The sequence below is a fragment of the Acinonyx jubatus genome, chromosome C2 (genome assembly GCF_027475565.1).
Source record: "Acinonyx jubatus isolate Ajub_Pintada_27869175 chromosome C2, VMU_Ajub_asm_v1.0, whole genome shotgun sequence".
Taxonomy (NCBI): Eukaryota; Metazoa; Chordata; class Mammalia; order Carnivora; family Felidae; genus Acinonyx; species Acinonyx jubatus.
The window spans coordinates 114,024,008-114,048,057 of record NC_069384.1 but is presented as its reverse complement, the minus strand read 5'-3'; the positions used below and the strand labels follow the sequence as shown (position 1 = coordinate 114,048,057).

Sequence of the window (24,050 nt, the reverse complement as noted above, 5' to 3'; positions counted from 1 at the left end):
TATAGCTACAAATTACAGTGGCACTAAAACAAAACAACCCATCAATTTAATCAATTTATGAATATCCATTGATTCTCAAGCATAACGCCTTCTCTGCCTTGTTGATTCTGGAAATAATTTCTTCCTAGAGATAAAATCAAAATATGCTATGCTATTTCCTCAACATTAAAAAGAACACTGAACACACTTTTCCATATCTTTCTTTTTAAAGATGAAACACTTCATGAATTTGCATGTCATTCTTGCACGGGGGCCAAGCTGATAATTTTCTGTTATTCCAATTTTGGTAAATGTGCTATCAAACAAACACCATATCTTCTTGATTTTTTAACCAATACTTCATTAAAAATGTGAATGTAACAAAAAGAACAAACTTAAAACACTCTGCCTTGCAAAAAGGAAGCTCTTTGTTTCTTCTAAAATTTTGATGTCAAATCTAAAATGTTTTTGCTTTCCTGCAAAAGCATGCTTTTTCTCAGTTTTCACCTGCTGTGAGAATTATTCCTACATTATAATTAGTTCAGATAAATGAATGGCAAGATTGCTCTTCAGATTTTACTTTTTAAAGCTCATTTACATGATGGTCTATGATGACATGGTTATTAACAGTTTTTGGGCAATTAATTAAGGTAGTTGGTAGAGTTGTTAGCACAAAATGAAACTAAGAGGTTGTTTTAGTAAATCCTTCTGCTCAGGAGACATGATAGTGGCCATTAATCCACACTAACTAAATGAATAGTGCTGTTCTTTCTCTCACACTCCTCTCTTTGGTAGGCACTGTATTATTTAGCAGATCTTTTTTACATTTTAAAGTGTGAAGTCTTGGTATCCTTCAAACTACCGTCACATCCTTCTTCCCTCTTCTCCCCAAGCTATGAGGCATTGAGTCTGTACTGGCTGTTGTCTCTTTCTCAAGGAACTCTTTCTTTCATCTCGTTACAGGCTCCACCAGACAGAAGCATAGTACAGTCAAAACCCCAGTGATAGTTTATGAGAAAAAAGGAATGCCTTTCTGAGGCTCAAGATTTCTCCACTTCCTTATATAGTCTCCTCCTGTTTTCCAGATATTCATCTAGGATTTTCCAGTATCAGTTCATATTTCCTCTCTGGGACCCAGCTCGTGGCTGTTAGGTGGGCCTGAGTCTAGTAGTACTGTACAATATGTGTTAATGGAAGTGACATATGGACTTTCCAGGTGAGCCAGTACAGGCCAGTGCTCAGCTTTTCATTCTCTCCTCTTGCCTGCCACGGCACTCCTGGAAAAGCCACAAGTCTGCTGCGGTACCACAAGTATCACAAACAAGGATATTTGTCCGAAAGCATCACTCAGACTCACAGAGGGCTTTGCCTTAGTTAGAAATAAAAGTTGCTGTGTTAAGCCACTAAGATTATTTAACATTACAGCACAATTAGTTTAATACTAATGCCCCTTGAAAAGAACTTGAAGCAAGAAACCCTGAGACTGGTGCCTTCTTGGCTTATTTATTCAGGAGATCCTTACCTACTTGTGTTTCTAACTCACAACACCGCGCAATGCGCCTTCAAAGATTCATTGCAATTCAGATAAATGGCAACAAATTTCTTTCAGCTTTATTGAGGAATAATTGACAAAATTGTAAGATTTTTTTTTAATTTTTTAAAACATTTATTTATTTTTGAGAGACAGAGCATGAGTGGGGGAGAAGCAGAGAGAGAAGGAGACACAGAATCTGAAGCACGCTCCAGACTCTGAGCTGTCAGCACAGAGCCCAATGCAGGGTAAGAACCCATGAACCGTGAGATCGTGACCTGAGCCAAAGTCAGACGCTTAACCAACTGAACCACCCAGGTGCCCCAAAAGTTGTTTAAGATATTTAAAGTGCACTCTTTAAATTTCAGGGGCACCTGGGTGGCTCAGCATTAAGAGTCCCCACTTGAGCTCAGGTCATGATTGCACGGATTGTGAGTTTGAGCCCCATGTCAGGTTCTGTGCTGGCAGCTCAGAGCCTGGAGCCTGCTTCAGATTCTGTCTCCTTACTTCTCTGCCACTCCCCCAGTTGTGCTCTGTCTTTCTCTCTCAAAAAAAGAATAAACATTCAACAAAATTTTAAATTTCAACAAAAACTTATACATAGCAAATTTAAAGTACAGAAAAACATATTATTTTAAAAACAGATTGTAGTGGGGTGCCCGGGTGGTTCAGTCCAATGAGTATCCAACTCTTGATTTCAGTTCAGGTCATGATCCCAGGGTGGTGGGATCAAACTCTGTGTTGGGCTCCATGCTGAGCATGGAGCCTGCTTGGGATTCTCTCTCTCACTCCCTCTACCCCTGCTCTCTGTCTCTGTCTCTCTAAATATTTTTAAAAAATTTTAAAAAGTAAATAGGCTGTAGTTTTACCTGGCTGTACCAATAGAGCAGAAGAAATTTCTTCTAAAGAAACAACAGCTTTTGTTTGAAAATAAACAACTTCAGGGCCCTTTTTGTTATGAATGCCAAGTTCCCACCCCCAAACTCTCTCACACACAAACACACACCCAAACAGACAGCATTTGGATGGAAGATGTCTAAATTACTCTAGTTAAAGTAATTCAACTTTTGAATGTCCCTTCAATAGAACCCTGGATTGGGGAAACAACCCTGGATACCCTGGATTGGTTATAGGAAGGGAGTTTGTGACAGAGACATAAGTTCAGTGAGAAGACTACAGGAGACAGTCTGGGTGGAGACAAGGAATGAGGAACATTAGAAGGGTAGGTTCATCTGCAAGGGCTCTGTTTACATTGTTGCCTATTCTCTACCAGAGTATGATCCCCTCAGTGGTCCACAAACTTTTGGACTCTGTTTGTATTAAAACATTGGATATAGCTTTTAAAAACCTAATATACATTGAAAGTTTCCATGACGTACATGCTTTTGTTGGTAGTGGACAGTTATTGTTTGCCCTGTCCAGGCTCTGTTTTCTGAGAGATATGAAAGCTAGAATACCTTGGATGAGTTTTTAGATTGCGTATGAATAATAAACAAAGAGGCACTGAAGACTACAGCCACTCTGAACCTCTTAACCTTCCCATTCCACCTCTCCAGAGGTTTATGAATGAATAATTTTTAATTAATTACTCAATCAGTGAACCTTCCAAGAATCAGTTCTAATTTTCTTCCACTAAAAAAAAAAGAACAGTAAAGGGAAGAAAAGAAAAAGGAAGAAAGAAAGAAACCTGTTACCACAACAGGTAAATTGATGCAGTGTCAGGAAATACGAAGGACCAAGAGAGGATAAAACGGGCTTAAAACAGGTTTGGGAAAATGATTACGATTGAATTCCTCCTTGTCCTCTCTAAGTCCGTGTGTCACATGACTACAGAATCTCAGACAGCTCAAAATTAAACCACTAATATTAAGCTCCTTCACACCCTCCTTCACGTGTAAGAGTTAGTCATCCATGTATCTTTAATTCTCTTTTAACATCTTTAATGGACTTTTTGTCAGAGGCAACACAGGAAAAAAGAGACAGAAGGAAAGAAAAAAAGTCTTAGAAAGAACATAGTGTGGTTAGAAATTTTTGTCTTGTAGTGGACATGACCTAAGTAACATACAGTGTAAAGCAGCCAAGCATTTGTGGCCTGAAAATTTGATAGAATTTCAAGGTCTCTTCCCGGAAAGTTGAGGTTTGGACAGTTCAGCTACATCTCGGTAACCTCTTGTACTGTAGTTGGGCTGTGCTGCATAAACAGCCGCTTATTGTTATATTTAAGATATTCTCTAAATATTTTCAATTGACAACTGACCTATGATATTTCATAAAATCAAGTATACTTTGAAAATATTTCACATTAATATTTACTTTCAGCTGCATTATCTTCAAATATCAATAGTAAATAAAAGCATCAATACTTTATAAAAGGGTAATCTGCACAATAAGAATCCTTTCTTTTACAATAAAATTCTCAGATATATAGAAAAAAGTCTGCTTTATACCGTACGATACTACCTCCCAAACCAGATCAGTTCATAAAATCCTTCTCTTTTTATCGGTATTTCTATTCAAATATACACACAAACTAAATGAATTTAGTTTACATGAAAATTGTTTTAAATCATGAATTATTGACACAATATACTTGTACTTTATGTTTGATGCTTTCACTAGAGAAAAAATATTTATGGTTATACTATGCAAAAATTGATTTTTTTTTTCAATTCCCAGTCACGTTTTACTCTTCTAAATTTCATCACTTTAATATTTGGCATTTCTGTGGCCTAAAAAGACTAGAAGCATTTAAGATTTAATGAAGAGCTATTTACCTCTTAAATCTTCTTCCCTTGAGTAATGAAATAATTACCCTCCCATAATCATGGAAACGTGAAACTTGAATCTCAAATTGAGCTGTTGTGAGAAGGGTTAGTGATGCTGCATAGGTGATCACCATGGTAACATTGGAAATGGCACCGATGTCAAGCCAAGAGCACGGTATTTCTATTCCCACAAGAGCCCGACCAGGGACTGGAGATGAACTCTTGTATGGTCTCAGGAAAATGACTGAAAGCTAACATTTGCTGGGTTTCCCACTGGAGTATACACATCACCATTTTATATCATTCTCAGAGGAAGATGATTTTAAAATACAACAACGTATTCTCAATAGTTTTAATTAAAATTGCTTTGTAATGTTATATCATTATGGTACGTGTGTGTGTGTGTGTGTGTGTGTGAATGAACTTGCTGTACATTCAAACGAAGCCTAGCCCTAAGGAAGAACATGAAGATGTTAGGAAGGGAATTCACTAAAGCTTTATTCACATAATGGAGATAATTAAATAATTAGACATTCTTTAAAATATCAGAACAAGTTAACTCATTTTTAGCAGGATGGATTAGGAAGGTGTTTTATAAATCCTAAGGAGAATATGATTTACTTGGAACTGAAGAGGAATCATTGTGTCACTTTGACCCTGGTGTGTGTATGTGTGCACTTTGTGTTTGTGTGTGTAAAACACATCTTATTTTAATCTCAGGGAATACAGGAAACACTGAATTGGACTGAATAGAGAAACGACAAGTCAATGCTAATTAAAAACTAATATAAAATATGTATATAACATTTAGCATCATAATTTTCAAGTATATATAGTAACTTAAATTGGGATTACTTACAGTTCTTTGAAGAGAAAGAGCTCATACAATAAGTACATAATTACTATTTGTAATTAGCATACTAAATATTTGTACACAACTATGTGCTGGTAAAGTGCTTCAAAACAGTTTGTTCAACTAAGTAAATAAACATTGCCCTTATAATCTTGCTTATGTTTTCTTTACTATTATTAAATAAATATTTTAATAATGTATAATAATTTATGCATTTATAATGTAATAACATATGTAAATGTAGAACATACAACAAATACAATAATACATATTTACTACAGCCATTGAAAAAGTAAACTTCAGCCTATCTCACCAATTCATTGATTCATACAATCAGTCAACAAATCATTGTTAAGAACCTACCATGATGCACTGTGCTACATGTTGCAGATATAAAAAAAAAAAGTGAAAATAAGCACAGTAGTCTTGGAGTTTAAAGGTCCACTGGTGAAAGCAATAATCAAATATTTACACAAATAAATGTTAAAATCACAATTGTTGCAAGTTTTTATCAAGTAAAAGTACATGGTGGTCCATAAACTCCTACAGGAGAGAGATGTGACTCCTGAGAAGAGATCAGAACAAACTTCCCTAAGGAAGTGAAGCCGAGATGGAAAGTACACACAGGAACGTGCTATGATCCTCCATATTCTAGAGTAAAATTTCTGACCCCTACGGTAATGGTATTAATTCACGTATCTTTCTACTAGTGAGTCTGAACATTTTCCTATAGGCTTTTTTAATGAGCTGAATGTCACAAATTACTTTGTTATCTTTCTGACAACATCTTCATTCATCTACCTGGGCCAGTACTTCTTTTGCAGACTTAGTAGAAAGGTGTAAAGAACACTGCCTCGTGAAATTCAATGCTTGCTGATTATTCCACAAATGTGTGTTATTTACCTACAGTTGTGGATTGAATTGTGTGCCTTCACAACAGATATGTTGAATTCCTAATCCCCAATACCTCATAACGTGCCCTTAATAGGAAATTGGGGCATTGCAGGTATACTAAGGTAAGAAGACATCATACTTGTGTGCAAACCAACCTGTATCCCTTCTAAAGACAAAACAACACACAAGGAGAACATCATGTGATGAGGAAGGTGGAGATTGGAGTTATGCAGCTGCAAACCAAGGAATGACAAAGATTTGTTGGCAAACTACTAGAAGCTGGGAAGAGGCAAAGAAGGATGTCCTATTAGCTCTCAGAGGGAGTTCAGCCTTGACAATACCTTGATTTTGGACTTCTTTTCTCTAGAACTGTGAAACAATACATTTCTGTGGTTTTAAGCTGCCCAGTTTGTGGTACTTCATTACAAGAACCCTAAAGAACTAGTACCACCAGGCACTATTCTATGCACTTATTAAATTGACTGACATTACAAGGATTGTGATGACATAAAAAGTATGCTACTGGGACACCTAAATGGCTCAATAAGTTGAGCGTCCAACTTCGGTTCAGGTCATGATCTCATGGTTCGTGAGTTCAAGCCCCATAGCTGTATCTTCTGTCCTCCTCTCTCTCTGCCCTCCCCCACTGCTTCTCTCCCTTCCCCACCCTCAAAAATAAACTTAAAAAAAAAGTATACTCCTTACCTCACAAGGGCTTCCAATAGATATGAATTTATTTACTTGAGGATAATGAAGAACATATTACTTTTTTATGTTTATTTTTTAAGAGAGAGAGAGAGAGAGAGAGAGAGAGAGAGAGAGCAAGCAGGGGAAGGCCAGAGAGAGAGGGAGACACAGAATCTGATCTGTCAGCACAGAGCCTGACCCAGGGCTTGAACCCACAGACCTCGAGATCATGACCTGAGCCAAAGTCAGACACTTAACCAACTGAGTCACCCAGATGCCCAAGAACATATTACTTTTTGATGAATATGTGGTAGAAATCACAAATAGTTGTATAATATAACAAATGAGGAGATACTTGAATTTAAAGGGAGTACAGAGACTCTATGGGGCACACATCTTCAAATCTTCTCATGTAAACGAGAATTGATGTCCCAAACAGAACTTAGTCTCTCTCATGAGAGATGAACAGAATTAAAGCAGAATTTCTGATTGCATCAACACCAAAAAAATATCATGTACAATTAAAGGAGTCCATACACACATAGATAGAGGTTTAGTCAATTACAAATTCCCCTGCTTCTAGAGATTGAGGTCAAACACTCTAGGTTGTATGAATAATGGTGTAGTAATTTAATTGCTAATTCCATTGTAACATATATTAAAATAATAGACTATAATGGAATGGTATGGGAGTAGACATAATAAAATGCAGTAATTTATAATGTAAATAAAGGCAGTGAGTGGCATACACAATGGGCCAAATTCTGCTCTTGGGGCAACACACAAGGGTCTTATTAACTTTAGAATTAGCTGTGTTCACTCATATGAATAAGATGATTCTCAAAAGCAGTCTTTTTTTCCTCAATGAACTATCTGATGGAGATTTATATTTTTTATATAAATCATATGAAATGTGTGTATATACATATATGTTTATATATATATATATATAAATTTTGTCCTAGTCATGTTTGAAATTAGTGAGTTAGTTCATATCCATTAGCTTCATTTTTTTCATTGGCTTTTGTGATAGATGCAAAAAAAAAAATGACCACAAATCCCTCTTCTCTCTCTATGCATACCCTTTGCAATGTGGCTTTATAGCTTTTCCCATCAAAAAGTGAAGACTTTTGGAGTGTTTGGGTGGCTCAGTCAGTTAAGCGTTCGACTTCAGCTCAGGTCATGATATCATGGTTGGTGAGTTTGGGTCTACATGGGGCTCTGTGCTGACAGCTAGAAGCCTGGATCCTGCTTCGGATTCTGTCTCCCTCTCTCTGCCCCTCCTTGCTTATACACTGTGTGTGTGTGTGTGTGTGTGTGTGTGTGTGTGTGTGTGTGTGTCTCAATAATAAAGAAACATTAAAAAAATTTTTTTTAAGTGAAGACTTTTTTTTCACCTCTTGCATCTGAGCTTGGCCTTATAACTTGCTCTGGTCAATGGAATGTTAGAGACACATGAATAGTGTTTGCTTATTGAAGATTGCCCTTTTTGCTGTCAGGAAATCTTCTGCCACCATACGAACAAGCCTAGACTAGCCTACTGAAGGTTGGGAGACCATTTGTAGAGAAAATCCCCAGCATCCTAGCCATTCCTGTTGAGGAACTAGATCATCCAGACCCAAGCTGGGACCCTAAAAATGCCTAGCCAACCCACAATAGTATGAGAAACAATTTTTATTTTTTAGCTGCTTAGTATTGGGGTTGGTTATACAGCAAAAGCTAACATATATGCTCTAAAAATCACTAGTTGTGATACTATCAGAATGCCTACTATGTATATATGCATGTGCCCTAAGCACTTTGCAGATATTAACCCATTTAATACAACAACTCTGTGAAGTAGCAGGTGTATTATTATAATAACCCCCATTTTGCAGATGAGGAGACTGAGATTGTACAGGTAGTAAGTAGAGGAGCCAAGATGCAAATCCAACCAGTTTTGTCTCAGAGTCCATCCTGTTATCCATCTACCTTTAATGTATAGCTTATATAGCAATTAACAAAATAAGAAGTACAAATCTCTAATGAAATTTTGGAATGCTATACCTTCACTACCAACTAAATAAATGTATGATGAAATAAGATACTTTTTCATTTGAACATTTGGCATAGTTATTCTATAACAATAATATCTAGAGTTTGAATAACTTCCTTCAAAAATGAATTATCACACACTATTCTTAGGAAATTATTTCATGTAATAATTCACTTCTGGAGATATACATATCTTGGAAATAACTGAAATACAAGAACGCTCCTTAAAATATCATTCAGAATAGAAATTGGAAACAATCTAAATTTCTAACAATGGGTGAATTACTAAGTAAATCTTGGCACAAGGAATATAATGCAATTATGAAAATGTTGGATATGCAATGCTTTTAGTAAGGAGAGGAAATACTTAAGGGATAATGGCAAGTAGAAAAAATAGACTGTGGAATTATATATTTATTAACATTAAACCATGAAAATATACAGAGAAGAAAGGCAGGAAGGATGTTAAAATATTAACAGGTTTACCTCTAGATGTAAGATTAGGGATGACTTTTTAAAATCCTTGATTCTATTTTATTGTTACTTCTCCACAAATATGGAGATCCTTTTGTTTCCTTTGTACGATACAGCTCTGCAGTTCCAGAAGGTATTAGAACTTTCCTATCTAATAGAGCAGGATGGAGATCAAGGAAGAGGCTATAGTAACTCCTTGCTGACCCAGGAATTTTGCTGTGAACTTGGGCAGGTTAACATGATTGAGCCCTGAACTGGTTGGATTAGTAAAATGCAAACCCAGAGCAAGGCCTTTTCTCTCCAGCTTGCTACTCTGCTTAAAGAAGGAAAATAGATGCTTCAACCCCCTGGTCCTGGGTCTCAGACAGCCCATGGCTCCAGGCTCTGTTACAGGGAGAAGCAGCCCCTAATTACCTGAATCTCATTCCTTATGCCAGATGTTCCCAGAAATAGGTAATAAATAAATGAATTAATGCTTCAAAAAGGAGGGAACCCGTTCTGAGGGGTAAAGCATGTGAGGAAGTCGTCTCTTCCCCATGACTGCTCTTTAGGCTGAGGACTGTAATATATGGAAGAACTGAGCACCATGAACTCCTTTAACCTAGGAATGGGGTCCTTTGCATGCTTTGCATGCTATAATTGGGGTTAAGCAGCTGAGCTCTTTCTCCACCTTAACCCTAAAACCATATGACTAATTTCACTCATTATTAACCAATTCTCTAGAACCCTTTGAGGAATGCTTTGTAACTTCTTTCCTATTTAGAGAAGTACTTCTTCCTCTAGGATACAGCTCTGGTGACTTTCTTGGGGTTCCTCTCAATTAGATACTACAACTGTAAAACCTTGAGGAACATTCATGTAGTCTCATGACTTATCTTCAACAGAACCACAGCAGGGCCCACCAGAGCGTGTCACTGAAGGCCCAGCCAACAATCAGGCCTGGTACACGCCTTGCACCCCAGGTGTGGAAAGGCATTCCAAGCCCAGCTGATTACTGACCTCTCCCCTTTCCTGCTTTCCCTGGATATCCCAAGCCAGGCAGGCTTGAGGCCTCTGGTGAACCAGGAGCTTCCCTAATCTGGGATTTGAGGGCCAAGTTCTTGCTGGGCACAAAGGAACTGGAGCCAGAAAACTTACTGGACTTGGACAAGGGGAGAAGTGGTATGTCTACTCAATGTCTAAGTCAGTTTAGTCAATTTCATTTGGATTCTAGAGACAGGAGATGTAATAAGAAAGGCTCTACTTATAAACTTAGGAGGCTATCAGGGGCATGCTCACTAACTAGAGTTATCCCAGGTAGGAGCTGCTCAAGGTTATGTTACTAAGGCCCACACATGTCTCTAGCCTCCAGGGACTCTGGCCTGTATGGAGACTTAGACTCCTCGAAAGAGAAGGTTCAGGGCAGAGGCCGTCTCCACAAGTACAGCAGCTCTGCCTTTCCTTTAGCACTGGGAGTAAGCCAACAGGCCAACGGCACCTGCTCCCAATGTCATTCTGGCTTCTGAAGCCACTGTCTTAAAGAGGCAGGTCCTCCTCCTGTACAGAGAGGAGCCCTTGTCACCTGCCTTGGTCATGTTTCATCATCTTGGTACTCTTCAATGATACATAGCTGCTAATGTCATAATACATCATTAGAATGCATTTTCTCAATAGATTATAAGCTCTCCCAGGAGAATGTGAGCTCTTTTGCTTTATTTATTTTCAGTTTATTTATTTATTTTTTGAGGCAGAGAGAGAGAGCGCGCATGAATGTAAGCAGGGGAGGGGCAGAGAGAGGGAGAGAGAAAATCCCAAGCAGGCATCAGCACAGAGCCCCACATGGGGCTCAATCCCATTAACCATAAGATCATGACCTGAGCTGAAATCAGGAGTCAGATGTTTAACCAACAGAGTCACCCCTCTCTTTTGCTTTAAAATTAACTATATGAGGACAAAGACTTTATCTGTTTTATTTATTATTTTATTCTCAATGCCTAGGACAGTATCTGCTATATTAGAGTACCCAACAAATATTTATGAAATATTCTTTTAATCATTAAAAGAAACTATTTTTCTTTTTCTTTCCTTCTTTTCTTTTTTCTTTTTTCTTTTTTTTTTTTCTAGACAGGGAGAGCAAGCAGGGAAGGGGCAGAGAGAGTGGGAGAGTGAGAATCTTAAGCAGGCTCCACCCTCAGCGCCGAGCCCAATGCGGGGTCCGATTTCACAACTGTGAGACCATGACCTGAGCTGAAGTCAAGAGTCAGGTGTTTAATCATCTGGGCCACTCAGGTGCCCCAAAACTATTTTTCAAAAGGAAGTTACTTGGAGTGATATCAACAGACAGGCCATATATTTACTTTAAACATGTAGACATAAGATTTAATAAAATCGTAGAAATGTATTCTGAATGACAACTACAGTGACTCTGCAATAAATCAAATATTCTCTATAAAACTAGGATGTTAGCACATAAGTAAAATAACATGTTTAAGCAAAATTTTTAGGATATTCAACAGTGGCTAATGTAATTGGCAGTTCAATTATTAAAAATTGAAGAATGTTATGTTCTTAGAGAATTTTATTAAGTCTGGCAACTTCTATGCTTGTGGACAGAAGGTGCACTTCTCCCTGTGCGTCAAAGTAGCAAGGGTGGGTGGTGCTCTTTAGGCAAGTGTCTCGTTGGTCACCAGGTTGTGTCCTCTTGGCTCTCACTGTCATACTGCAGGCCAACATTAACACAGGGCCTGCATCCCCACTAGGATTGTCAGAAATACCTTGTGGCGTCATAAACCATCATCTGGTAGAACATCTGGTGCTGTTTGCAGCCCACAGAAATATACAGATGTGGTGGCCAGCAACTCACGTCGCGATTGCTTCAATTATTTAACCACATATGGATAGAGTGCCGCGTGCTGGTTTTCAGAATGCATTACTTGAACACCTATGTGCATATAAAGAGAGTTGCTTCATGCATGCTGCCATAACCACTGAAGCATATCAGTCTTAGTCACAGAGGAAAAGATATTATCATGTGTTATACTCATCTGATTAGTAGTACATGTCAATTACATTGGTGTTTTGCCTGAAAGTCGGGATGAAATTTTATGCTTGCTGTGGAGTGGCAGACATATTTTCCCTTGGGTGACCACAGGAAGAGTGCCAAGAAGTGCATTTTGATTAGTTTGCTGTATTCATGGACTTGCTTACTGAGGCTTTCATTTTTTTTTTAAGTGAATTGGTATGGAGGAATCTTGCAAAAACCTAGATTTTTTTAGGAAGTTCATTTGCTAATTCCACGAGGAGTGATGGCAGGTGTTGGAATATGTAAAATTACCCCTGATTTTTTGTATAAAAAAATCTTTGATAAGTACTAATATTTCTATGCTTGGCAATGTTCATCTTCAAAGACTTCATTTCTAGTTTAACTTTTAATTTAGGACAAAGATGAGGACATTCATCTAAGGAAAATGACAGAGGAGAGAAAGTGAATTGAAGGCAATTAATAATATGTCAACCGATGAGTGCAAACTTCACACAAAACAATGCTAAGTTAGTTTGCCAAAAGCAAGCTTTCTTAAACTCTCTCTAAAAATGATAGGTTGAAACTAGTTGTCCATTCATTCACCAGACATTTATTAAATAAGCATTACATGCAAAGTACTGATTCCAAGATAAGAGAACACAAAAAGCATAGAATTGTGTGGGGCACAAAAAGAAAATGCGTTAGTTTTGACAGCTACAGCAAAAGCCCACTTATCCCACAAAATTTAGCCCTGTGGTTTCTTATTTATTTGAAACTTATTAATTCAAAAAGTCATAGATATACCTTTATTTACCAATCTTTTAATTTAGAACCAAGGTCTTTCCTCTGAGTTAAATCTGGTGATCAGACTAATGTTTTCTTTAACAGCTTTAAAGTAAATACTTAAAAATGCTTGTAAAGAAATCTGAGCAAGGAATCCTTTTAGATTTTTCTAATCCTGTACCCTCCCCTCAACAAAACAATCTTGTCTTCAATATCTCTTATTCAAAAAAAAAACAAAAAACAAAAAACCCCACAAAAACCTTTTAGTCATTCTATTTATGAAATCTTTCCAGGGCATTCTAATTAGTTTTCATAGAAACAACAAGTTTTTTTGATATAATGCTTCATTTATATAATGTGTAGTTATATTTTGCAATTATTGTAAGAGCATAACAGACATATACAGGCTGGAAACATACATACAGGACTCACATTCGATTAGTAGGGGCAGAAATGCAGGGACATCTTGAGAATAACATTAAAATGCAGAGGCATTGGTTAATAAGTTTTTTATGGGGAATAGAGAACATTGAACTAGACTGCCAATTTGCTAGGATATTCTCCAAGAAAATCAAACATCAGATACAGTAGAACAACATTTCTTTTGGGATCTTTGTCCATAGGACAGAATAATTTTTATATTGGTAAAAGCCAGGGATAATTTGAAAATATCTTCAGTATTTCTATAAAAGCTGTAGAATAAAATCAATACTGAAACAAATGTGTATAAAACTTTGTCAGATAGCTACAAGACACAATATTGTATCTCCCAAAAAATGGGAATATTGGCATGTTCAGAGATCCTGCCGACACAAAAGCAAGACACAAATTACAAGGTAATTTTACACTGGTAGAACAGTTTCTTTTTAGAGAATAAAACATATCCTCTATGGCAAGTAAGTCTCATGATTGGAGAATATTTCTATCGCAAAAAGAAATTTGGTTACCGACTGAATAATTCAATGTATATTTACTAGACTATGAATCTTCCTCGCCATACTGGAATCTTAACAGTCAGGATTCTGTTTCCTTCCTCTTTATATTTCCAGCACATAGGACACTGACTCGCATATAGAAGACCTTCAAATAAAATGTGAGGGTGAATGTACTAAAGCGCATTACCAGGATATCAGAGCAAAGTTGTTCACCACGCATTCAAATGCCATTACTCCTTTAAGGAAGGTCACAAGAGATAATTGTCACATGACCATAAATAGCTGATTGACTTGACCAAGTTTCTAGGAAGAAATTAAACAGGTATAAATCAACGATAGACCTCTGTTTATGACATCCATAGAGTTTGGTGGTTCTCTGACTGAAATCTTTTTAGATTTAAATACTACACCTTTTAAAACAGGTAAGGCACAGCTATTTGGTTTACCTATAATTATAACTTTCATTTATCCTTCAGGAATATGGGGACATGTTTCTCCATTATTTTCGAATTTTACCCGGCACCTGGTTCACTTTCTTAAATTCACCGAGATGAAATGATCGATATTGATGCCTCCTGTTACAGAAGGGGCCTGTCTTTATTCAGTTTAAGACCTCTCCAGTTTGGGGAAGTGGAGGGCAAACTTGACATTATTTCATCTTTGGGAACTATGGTTTCATAGTGGAGAGATTTTGGACGCTTTCCTGGTTTGGTATCAGAGCAAGATTTCATCTCAATGGGGATCACTGTTTAAATCTTCTGGTTACCCAGTTAAGCAATTTGGTTATCTGAATACACTCAGTTGAATATATTTAAACATTTTCAACTTCAACTCAGATGGTCATGTTCTCTTCATGGACTTTCCATGTTAGATGAACATACCTGCTAGATGTAGAATAACCCTCAATTAATATACCCTTTTTATCACTCAAGGACTGATCAGAAAAACAGAAATGGCTCTAAATCTTATAAAGAAGTACTTTAACATGAAAGATTGTTAAGGTGGGCTGAAAATCAACCCAGAGATTAGTAGTACCAAAAAGTCAGTACAAGTACTAAGACTGGGGGACAAAAGGAGGAAATCCAGAATCCTGAAGCAGACTAATGAATGAGTGTGCATTCTGGAAGTAGGAGATCCTCCCTGCTAGATGACAGAACAAGGGAGATAGAAGCTTTCCAATAGGATCTACAGGCACAGAGAAAAATTAGTCCTTTTAGGAACAGCAAAAGAAGGACTTCTCTCACCCTCCCATGGTCAGGACTATCTTGTAAGTCTTGGACCCTCGGAAGGAGTAAAGGGCCTTGGAAATAAATTTCAGTGTGATAAAGAAATGAAAGGGCAGGTAAGAAATTGTCAGACGGGCATCTGGGTGGCCCAGTTCGCTAAACATCCCACTTTGGCTCAAGTCATGATCTCATGGTTCCTGAGTTTGAGCCTCACCTCAGGCTCCGTGCTGACAGCTCAGAGCCTGGACCCTGCTTCAGATTCTGTGTCTCCCTCTCTCTTTGCCCATCACCTACTCTCACTCTGTTCCTCTCTCTCAAAAATAAAAACATTAAAAAAATTAAAAAATAAACTGGCAGAATTTTAGTGGTTTCCAAATAAGATGCAGTCCAAGGTATATAAAATTGATTATTGGTTTGCAGGAAGAAAATATGAAACATTCTTTTATTACTCATTTTTATCTAAGATAAGAAAGAAATCAAACCTTATTATTATTTAAGAGTTGAATTGATCTTGACATTGTCGCTTAGTTTCTACGTCAGATGGGTATGTGTCCTTTACGTAATGTGATAAATGAGTGTGAAGCAAACAGAATACCCAGGGTAGGTTCATGTGCGGTGGGGGGCCTTATTCTTTGTCTGTTTTTAACATACTGCACAATTCTACAAGGGTTTTGCCTGAGTATCTGGATTTATGAGTTGCAGTTACTAATTTTGACTATACTTACCCACATACAGTGGATACTGAATTAAAAAGATTGACAATAATTCTAATAATGTGAACACAGGTAAATAATAGGAAATAGAGCTAATGAAAGCCAACAGCAACCATTTTATGAGGTAAACCATAACAAGTTAATCAGAATGGACCAAAAAAAAAATGGCCCCAAATTTCAAAATTATATAAAAGACTATTTGAAATATAAATTCACTGAAATTATTCATAAAAATTAATTTTTCCTTGGGTTCATATCTTACCTTTCAAATTAGCAAATTTTGGTATTGTAGAGATAGATCTTAACCCTTACATATTTTGCTTAACAAAAATTCTAATCTCTCTTTTAAGAATTTTGTTTCTAATATACATATTAATATATACTAGATATATATATTCTCTATATATTCTATAGATAGATAGATAGATAGATAGATAGATAGATGACAGATATAGAGAGAGAGATTTTGGTACTGGCTAATAAGTCCTGGTTAGAGTGAGATATTATGAACTATATTTAATAGTATATGTGAAAAGAGTTTTTTTTCTTATAATAAAGTTTATTTACCCAGAAATGTTCATTTTCTTTTTAAACTTTATTTATTTATTTTGAGAGAGAGAGAGAGAAGGACAGAGAGAGAGGGAGAGAATCCCAAGTAGGCTCCATACTATCAGCATGGAGCTCAGAGCCCCCAAAATTTTATTTTTAAACAGTGCTAAAATTTAATAGCTTATGATAAAATTGCAAACTAAGATTTACTTCAAGGTATTTAATTTAAAATAAAACTCATATTTCATGGCTCCTAGGTGGCTCAGTAAGTTAAGTCTCTGACTTTGGCTCAGGTCATGATCTCGCGGTTGGTGAGCTCGAGCCCCACGTCGGCTGTGCTGATAGCTGAGAGCCTGGAGCCTGCTTAGGATTCTGTATCTCCCTCTCTCTCTGCCCCTCGCCCACTCACTCTCTCTCTCTCTCCCTCTCTCTCTCTCTCAAAACTAAATAAACATTAAAAAAAAAGAAAAGAAAACCCATATTTTAGAACAACTTAGACTAAAAATCTGTTATTAATGTAAACTCCAGACCCACCTTTCCAATTGGGACTCAATTTTCAGATTTACACTGTATTGTGTCCTATATCCCACCAATTTTCTTCTCTATTCTCTTAAATGCTTTTAATGTCTTTTTATAAGGATTGATGTTATTCATAAGAATGACATTTTATAAGGATCGATGAGTATTTCTGTACACACTGGACTCCCAGGTGTGGACCACTTCCTGTGGACTGTAACTATCAATCTTCCAGCCAAATTAACTAGCACTGTAAAAACTTCATTGGTTCTTGGGTCAATGTCAAAAATCGAGAAGAGTCGGAGGTGCTACCACACTTGTCCCCTAAAAAATTAGCCTGTAAAAGTTTTATAGAAGTTAGCAAAAGACATGAGACTCCTGGCTCAACGAAAAAGGATTTTATTACTATAAGGTGCAGCACACAAGCATAAGCTTCATGTTTGAATCAGTACCCCCTTCCTCCCCAAGTGCCACTGGGACAAGGATGAATAGTCCAAGGAGAGGGTGGATATTCAGTGGTTCTGTATGTCTGCTTGGGAAACCCCAGTCTTTTATAATGGACTATGAGCAAAATTGCTTGACCTTTGGCCTGGAGGTAGATATTACCTTTATTATACTGGATAGCAACAAACTTGCTCTCTGCTCCAGAAAGAAACACGATCTCTATCTTCCAAGGTGATTCACTATACAAACATCCTTGAAAAGATAGTCTTGGACAAAAGATAGCCAGTGCCTGTGCTCATACAATGTGCAGAAACATGGGATATCCAAAGAGAATGGTCTATCTCCCAACACTCAAGTAGCCCAGATATATAAATTCATATTTGGGGGGGGGAATGGAAAGAGTGAGAGCAAAACTGTTATTAGCTTGATTCCTTGTCTCTCTTTTTGCTCAAAGGATTCTTAAAATTCAAATTCTTAAGTGAAGTATTATTAATCATATTTAGTGATAGCAGTCCATGCAGCTAATTGAAAGATAAGTATAAAGATATATGTTAGGGATGTATTAATTGGAAAGAAGAGCCTTTTATAAGTTTAAGAATTATAAAAGTTTGCATATTGCTATTATTGTAACCAACTATTAGGCTGCAAAACAATTCAGAAGAAAATGGCCAAGGCCTCCATCAAGGAGAAGGACAGTAAAAGAGGGAACCTAGGCTGTGGAATCAAGTAGATCTGGGTCGCATTCCCAGTTCTCTGAAACAAAGGCAGGCAAACGAATTTCTGTATGTCTTAGTTACCCTTAACTTCTGGAAAAATATAACAATTTTTTTAAAAAAATAAAAGATACCTCCTAGTGCTGTAAAAATAAGGTCGAAAATTAGTATTTTTAAGAGTACAACAAAATTGCAATTGTAGACAGAAAAAAAATTATTAGAAAAAGATTAGTTGCCATTTTAATCTTAATTTTATATGAATATCGATTTAATTAAACTAAAAGAGAACAGAGGTTATACACTCTGTTATGTCTGTGATTTTTTTTAAGTTTTTTTAAATTTATTTTGAGAGAGAGAGAGTATGCGTGTGTGCCAGTGGGGGAGGGGCAGAGAGAGAGAGAGAGAGAGAGAGAGAGAGAGAGAGAGAGAGAGACAGAATCTCAAGCAGTCTCCACACTGTCTGCACAGCGACCGATGCAGGGCTTGAACCCATGAACCATGTGATCATGACCTGAGTCTAAATCAAGAGTCAGATGCTCAACCTACTGAACCTCATGTCTGTGATTTCTAAAAGTAGGAAAAGGGAAATTCTGAAAGTGGCAAAGGGGAAATACAAATTTCATAGAATAGAATAGTAAAAGGATATTTCAGTTAAAAGTATGCTTCATGACTAAATGTGAATATAAACCAAAAACGTAGTGAATATTTCATGAACTTCCAAGCTATCAAAAATGTAATTTATAAAAGACTGAACAAAAAAAATCATAGTTTTCACTTTTGCTGTAGGATAGTTGCTTTAGGAAAGACTGATGGATTGTTTTCTTTTGCCTTGTCTCTCCCACTCTTCTCCCAAAACATTAGAATTGCCATGGCACTTTTTTCCATCCTTAATTTCTAGTTTCTGATTGTCAGTCTCATATGCCCGATGCTTGTGACATCCCAAATCTCTTCCCATGGAGATAGTGGCTTGTGATGTCTTAATTAAATGCACTGAGGTTTGAACATTTCGAGAATAAATGATCATTCTAGGAGCCCATCTAAATACAAGTGAAAATAAAACATATTGTGCATAAATGAATAAATTATATACAAAGTAAATTATAGACAAAAATGAGAGATAACATGTAAAGGATGGATAATACCATCACTTTTCTGAGAGCTCGCGTTATTGCAACTACATTTATTTAACATTTCATATGAACAAGAATAAATGCATTAAATGTTACTTTGTTACCTGTGGCTCCAATGAATTCCACTTATATATTCTTAATTTGCTAATGTTCTAGGGGCTGGGTTTTGGAAACATCAGTTATTTAGATTTCTTTTGAAAAATCTGTACAGAAATATGTTTCTTTTGCAATAGGAGCTATAAAAAGTATTACATTAAAATTGTCAATTACTTTGGTGAAATTCATCTCTTATCTTTTAGATCATTTTTTAAGCTTTGCATTTATATTTTAAATATACTGGTTACACCAGAAAGTAAAACAGTGGTTCCCTCTAGTTAAGTCACCATTAAAACCACTACATGAGCCAACCTGTCTGATAAACTATTTAGAAATAGCACTGAAATTTCAAAAGACATTCATTTTTATTTTACTTTTTTCAATATTCCCTTTTGATAATTATAAACAAAATAAGCCTTCTTATTAATGAGTTACTTGCTAAGGTGTCTTTTTTCAAACTTGGGATTCCAGGAACTCCTGAAGACTGAAATACAGTCATTGATTTTGCTGTTCTTTTATTAAGCCTCAGCTCCGGGTATCTGTATACAGTCTGAAAGGTTCCAGATCTAAAGATAATCAAGATCACATGACCGAAGAATGGGCCAATTGTGTGCAGATCCAGGATCCATCAGTGGAAAGCTAATGCCCTCCTTGTTGAAAGCATATAATCATTTTGAAGTATCTTCTTTGTTTTTTTTTTTTTTTTAAGAGAGAATGTCAAAAAAGCAGAGTCTAATTTTATGTGCCTGGGAGTAGCTATCTGAGCTTCAGGCAATACAAACGCTGCTATTACTAGGGAGTAAAAGCTCTGCATAATTAACAAACATCATCAGCCTTACAGTTCCTGCAGAATGCGGTAAGTTCCTTGCCTGAAGGCTGCTCTCATCCTAGTAAGTCTGTTTACCCTGTCCAAGATTAGATTAGTTTAATTATTATGAAAAAGACTGCTAAGATCTTACGGCCTAATTATGCAAATGTTTCTAAATGTTCACAAAAGTAATTTATTTATTTGGAGATAAATGAATCTGTTTTGTCATAAAACAGATTGCAGTCCTGGCAATGTACAAGCAGGGTTATGTAGCCTTGGGCAAATCTTGCACCACAAATATCAGTGGGATCCCTAGATTACAACATTTAAAAATACATCAATGTTTTTAGCAGGTTTTTATTGTTTTTGTAAATTATAGTAATCCCAGAAAGAACTATCGCAGGTTTAATACTCACCAACCTTGTTATGAAAACATGGTTTCTCAGCAGAAGCATTTAAAAGATGCTAACAGCTAAAACATTCCTGGTAGACCTATTAAGGTACACCTGTTTTATTATGCTTAGAGCAGATATCTTCACAACACTGGCTTCCCCCCGCCCCTTTCTTGCAGTATAATAGTTTAAGTAACTCTTAAAAGAAAATACTGAAAACAGACAGTGGGATATGTGTATATATATATTACCTCTATTCATCTTAACTATAAAAATAGTATTAAATTTTAAATAAGTTAAACCAATGCCTCTATCCGGAATGACTTCTTTTTTTTATTTAAAAGAATGAACATTTATTTATTTTTGAGAGACAGAGTGAGACAGAACGTGAGTGGGGAAGGGGCAGTAAAACAAGGGAGACACAGAATCCAAAGCAGGCTCCAGGCTCTGAGCTGTCAGCACAGAGCCCGAAATAGGGCTTGAACCCATGGACCGCAAGATCATGACCTGAGGCAAAGTCAGTCACCTAACCAACTGAGCCATCCAGGCACCCCATATCTGAAATGACTTCTAAATCTGCTTTTAAATAACAAAAAATACTTTGACATGTAATTTAGTTGAAGCTTGCAAACTTGGAAACATACACTTTAATCCTACTATGTCTCTGAATATAATATCACTATTATATTTATATCACTATGCGTATCATTAATATCCTTAAGTAGTCATGTCTTAAAATGACCCAGCTGAGGTCAGTAATCCACAGTTTAAATTTTGACATCAGAAAACATTTACAAGTTTGCAAAAGTTTAAGGATGTTAAAAAAAAAAAAAAATTCAAGAAGTGGGCCAGATGGTTGATAAGGGAACTGTAGTGAATAAATGTTGTTCTTGCTTGCCTGGCATTGTTCCTTATTCTGGAAATAAAGCCCAGTAAGCTTGGGGTAACCCATTCTCTAGGTTTGAGAGAGAGTGTGACTCCATCTTCCTGCCCTTTGTACTACAAGGATGATCACATGACCTAGGTCAAGTCAATCCCAAGACATACCTACCAGAAGCTATCAGGGAATGATTATAATGATGGTGACAGAATAATAATAAGAGTTGCATATATAAAAAGCCATCCCTTATTGAGTACTTTCTATCTGCTGGACACTGTGATCAGCTCCTTGTGTGCATAATCTAACTTAATCTTCAACTCCTTTTCCATTGAGGCTGAGAAGCTATTACAATGTAATATTTGGGGGATCAATGTAATATTTGGGAGAACCTGTCAAAAAGATGGAGCTCTGATGACATTCTTTAAAGACAAAGATAGCATACTCGTGGACTGGACTTGACACTTACAGTTAGGAATTCTGATGTCATGAATGTTGTGTTGCCAGTAACAGACTAAAATGAGTACTGGGTCGTTAGTCATGGTTGACCATACCATGAAGAGCCATGTTCTGACCAGGGGACAAATGAAGATAAACTAGAGAAATCTCAAAGTTGGAAATAGATGTAGAATTTGGACACCAGACAAGGGGTGTGTATATTTCAAAATCTATATGGCAGTTGTTGTGTATTATGTTTGTTAAAGTATGTATATATAAAAAGAAAGGTAGGGGGTGCATATATCCTGGACACAATGAAATGTAAGGGAATCTCTGTTATGAGGTTCCCAGCAACACTTTCCACTTATTCTGGTAAACAAAATCCTGCTTTCATGTGGGGTACTAATTCCATGTTTGTGCTCAAAAGGGATCATCCTATCTTCCCGCCCTCTTGCATTAGAGAGAGGCTCACAACCAAATTTAGGCCATCAGATTCTCCACCAGGAATCGTTTGCCAGATCAAACAGAGAAGAAACCATATTTCAACTGAGCTTGTTAAGCTGGCTTGATGTGGGACTTTGGGGTGATGGGTTGGGTGCACTTTAGTTATCTTGCCCCATTTATGAGAAAGCCTGTCTGGAAGAGAAATAATCTGGACTTTTCAGATATTTGAGTCAATAAATTTCCATTTCTGCTTCACTATTTGGAGTTTGATTCCTCTCAGTCGTAGGTAGGGTCCTGCTGAGAACACAAAGTTTGAGGTTCAAATGAAATGAGCTAGAAACCAACATCAATTTTCCCCCTATATTTATGTTTGTAAGCATTGGTTCTAGATTTAGTTTGTTTTTAGAATGTGAGTCATGTTTATCTCAACTAAGCATCCTAGACACAGCAAATCAAATTTTGTCAACTTTGCTGATATCCACTAGCTTCTTTTTCTTTTGAACCCGGAGGACATGGTAACAGCAACCTCTTAGGGCCTTGGTCAGAAACCTGTACTTCCAGGCTTCCACATTTCCTGTGCCTTTCACCACTAATGGTATTGTAAATTTGGGGAATAAATTTCAACAGCAAAAGACAATGAATGCCCATAGAAATATATAGAAATGTCTCTTTCAGCCAGGATTTTATGACAGGGAATATAGTTTATTAGGAAGAGGTGTGTTAGAAATAATGGAGTTTGGCTTTTGTGTGTGTGTTTAAATTAACTGCTATTTAAATAAGCAGGACAATGGGTCTACAGGGAGATTCCAGCTGAAGTTCTCTTGTGTATTAAATGGATGGTATGAACGATGAGCTTAACAGATTTCTCTGATATCACAATTATCTTGGTTATTGAAGCCATTAGAAGCTGTTTGCTGTCAGTTAAATGATCATATCTCAAGTGCACCTGCTTTATAATTATTCATTTGGAGAAAGATCATTAACATATTCCTTAAGTCATTTACAGACAATTTGACTTAACATTTATAATTTTTTGCTCTTTGTAACAAATTAATAAGATATATAAATGGGTGCACAGAAATTCTATATAATCAAATTATTAGGTTACAAAAGATCTATAGTTTGTGTAACTTGTTTATCTTTATAAGAGTAACTATTGAGACTCATTAGCAGTTATGTTATTTATGAGGTTTCTGAAGTGATGAAAAACTAATTGCAGAGGACAATTTAATCCAGATTTTTTGTTCAGTTAAGTAAGCAGCAGAATACTTCAAACAACCAGTTAAATATATTTATTATAAAATGATAATGACATCTAATTAGTAGAGTTCCAAGAACTAAATGAAATTACAGCTCTTAGCACATTCCATGGCACATAGTAGGCACTCAGTAATTGTAATATTGATAATTATATGCTCAATTCTATGAGGATACAGAAATAGAATTTTTCCCTCAAAGAGTGTATAAGCTAATAGATAAAACATAACCAAAAGCAGTCAGTAATAGAGATAACTGATGAATATAGTGACATATGCTTACCTACTTCGTAGTTGATTCCTATTATGTGCCATGCATTGTCCTATATTGCTTGGGTGTATTAATTTAATCCTCACAATATACTTACAAGGACAGTACTGATAACATCTCTGCTTCACGCACAAAGAAAATGAGACACAGAGAAATTAAGTAACTTAGCTTAAGTCACACAGCCAGGAAGCAGTAAAACCAAGATTTGATTTGAGGCAGTTGACTCAAGCCAGTTAACTTT

General features: G+C 36.5%; 1 non-coding gene and 1 pseudogene across 1 annotated transcript; both read right to left on the bottom strand.

The window, feature by feature from the left end:
- LOC128315281 (transmembrane protein 258-like) overlaps nucleotides 1-24,050 on the bottom strand; it is a 207,975-nt pseudogene that overhangs the window by 4,909 nt on the left and 179,016 nt on the right.
- Nucleotides 206-310, bottom strand: LOC113600083 (U6 spliceosomal RNA). The gene has a single exon (XR_003421049.1). It is a non-coding gene; the product is annotated as a U6 spliceosomal RNA (small nuclear RNA).